At 41.5% G+C, this 2935-nt stretch overlaps 1 protein-coding gene and 1 pseudogene across 1 annotated transcript in view; one reads left to right on the forward strand and one right to left on the reverse strand.

The window, feature by feature from the left end:
- ATP8A2 (ATPase phospholipid transporting 8A2) overlaps window positions 1-2935 on the forward strand; it is a 470091-nt gene that overhangs the window by 346207 nt on the left and 120949 nt on the right. The window lies entirely within an intron of this gene.
- On the reverse strand, window positions 2525-2643 carry LOC112482971 (annotated as a pseudogene).

Here is a 2935-nt window from a genome sequence, read left to right on the forward strand (position 1 = left end):
AGGGGAGAGAAGATGAAGATGATCCCTACGTCAGATGCTCTGACGTCAGAGTGCAGAGGATGCACTGTGTATAGATTCCATCATGTGGCACAGAATGTCTGTCGTACGAATCTCATTTTCTGTCCACATTGATTCTGTTCTAGAAAGTTCCTTTCCGTTAGGTGTTGGTTATTTCAAAGGACTACTTCTTCCTTTAATTATTTTTCCCCTTGGAGTGATCTGGTTTTATTCGTTGGCGTCCATTTTTCTAACCCAGTTAATGAAAACAGACTCTTACTTATGACGGTCATAGTCTCTTATTAACTGTGTGGTCTTCTGTATGTTATTTAACTTCTCTTCACCGCCCCAGTTTCCTCATCTGACATATGCAGATAATAATAAGATTTTGTGTAGTCGTTAGAGTATTAAATATACCGCTACATATAAAGTACTTAGAACAGTACCAGCCATACAGTGAGCAAACATGCTATCATCTATTTTCATAGAATTTCTCAGAATATCTAACAATTTTCTGCCTATTACATGCATTTTCATAAAATATGAAACCCATGATAAAGCCCTCCATGTGAGACGAGTGCTTTGTATTTTTTAATTTCTTTTAGTGCATGAATCAACCAACATTGGAAATATTAGGATGAAAAGGAAACTCGAAAACTCGTCAAACCGTAATTGCAAGCTTTGAGTTTCAACTTAGTCTCCCAGCCGTTCTCACTGTGCTGTCTCATCAGAGTTCTCTCTGGACGCCAGTGGGGCTTGATGTGGCTGAACTGCAGGGAACTCAGATCATTGCCTTTCTCAGTTAAAACGCCTGTTCTCCACTCAAGAACACCCAGGACGAGACCAGCACCAGGAGGTTCACCCTGAGCTAAACCGAGCAAGAGGAAGATCGGAAACTCCTAAGTTGGAACAACTGAGAACGGGGACCTTAGAATGTTCTGTCTCCCCTTTCAGGAACCTCCGTGATAATTCGATGATCAGAAAACGCCCATTTTATGGAAGTGGAACCCGAGACTCAGAACCTGAACTTTTAAAAAACTAGGTGGTGGCAGAGCTGGAACAACGGCCACTCCCATCGCTACTAACCCAACTCCTCCTCTCCGCCTCATTTTTCTAAATATCTTTTTGTTAGTAGCATCAGGCGTCATCGCTATCTGTTCTTCCTGCTGTGAACGTACAGTGTCGAACACTGGGTACCAAGTTTTCATGCTCTCCTCGTTTAATCGGTATTCCTCTATTCGTATGATCGGAATCAACGTTCTCCATCTCAAGCGACACCGACTCTTTACCTAGTTACTCAGGCCAGAATCCTTGAAATCATCCTAGACTCCTTACATTCTTTGCCACCCCACGTCCAGATCATAAACAAATCCTATCATCTCTACTTTCAAAACATGTGCCAAGTTTCTGTCACTTCTTTCCATCGCCGGCTCAGCCACTCTGGCCTGCAGTGTCCAGTAGGACTTCCTGTGATGATGGGGATGTCTGTACCTGTGCTGTCCCCTGCAGTAGTCACTAGCCGCTGGTGGCTGTTGAGCATCTGAAATGTGGCTAAGTGTGACTGAGGGACTGATTTTTTTAATAGCAGCTTTATTGATACGTAATTTACCTACCACACAATTCACCCATTCAAAGTGTACAGTTCTATGTTTTTTAATATTGTCACATAGTTGTGCAGCTGTGACCTTAATTAACGTTCAAGAATTTTCATGGCCCCCTAAAGAAACCCCATACCTATTAGCAGTCACTACCCATTTCTCCCCAGATAACGCCAGCTCCTGACAACCACTGGTCTACTTTCTGTCTCTATAGATTTGTCTATTCTGAACAGCAGTCCATACAAGTGGCATCATAGAGTAGCTGGCCTTTTGTGACCGGCTTCTTGCACTCAGCATAAGATGCTCAAGGTTCATTCGTGCCGTAGCATGTGTCAGGACTTCATCCCTCTTTAGGGCTCCGTAATATTCTATCGTATGGATATACCACAGTTTCTCCATTCGCTCGTCGATGGCCATTGTGAATAATGCTGCTGTGGACATTCTATATGCAAGTTTTAGTGTGTTTCATCTGTTTTTATTTCTCTTGGATGTGTACCCAGGACTGGACTTGCTGGGTTATGTGGTGACTATGCATAACCTGTTGAGGAGCTGACTGACAGTTTTCCAAACTGATGGCAACATTTTACCTGCCCAACCACAGTGTATGAGGGTTATCATTTCAGCACATCCTTGCCACCTCCTGTTCCACTCTTTTTTAGTGTCACCACCCTCGTGGGTATTAAATGCTATCTCATCGTGCTTTTGATTTTGTAGTTCCTGGATGGATAGTGATGTTGAGCATCTCTTCGTGCACTTATTAGCCATTTGTGTATCTTTGGGAAAATGTCTATTCAGAGGCTTTGCCTATTTTTATTTTCTTATTTATTTATTTATTTATTTAATTTTTTAGTCAAGGCAACCCTTGGTTGACCTCACAGACGGCAAGGACCTTGTCAGCTTAAACTCCTTTATTTTTTTATTATTTGTTACGCCTACAGCACCTGGTCTTCCTAGGTGGTCTCCCATCCAAGTACGAACCAGACCTGAGCCTGCTTAGCTTCCAAGCTCAGACGGGATTGGGCTTGTTCAGGGTAGCATGGCCATAGACACCTTTGCCTGTTTTTAAATTGAGTTATTTGTCTTTATTGTTGAGTTGTAAGTCTTTATATATGCTGGATACAAGTTCCTTATCAGATAAATATTGGCAAATATTTACTCCATTCCTGTTGTCTTTTCAATTTCTTGATGGTATCCTTTGAAGTACAAAAGCTTCCATTTTTGATGAAGTCCTATCTATCTATCTATCTATCTATCTATCTATCTATCTATCTATTTATTTATGTCACTATAATTTTGGTGTCACATCTAAGAACCCACTGCCAAATCTAAGGTTATAAAGA

Source organism: Pteropus alecto, unplaced genomic scaffold (genome assembly GCF_000325575.1).
Source record: "Pteropus alecto unplaced genomic scaffold, ASM32557v1 scaffold16, whole genome shotgun sequence".
Classification (NCBI taxonomy): Eukaryota; Metazoa; Chordata; class Mammalia; order Chiroptera; family Pteropodidae; genus Pteropus; species Pteropus alecto.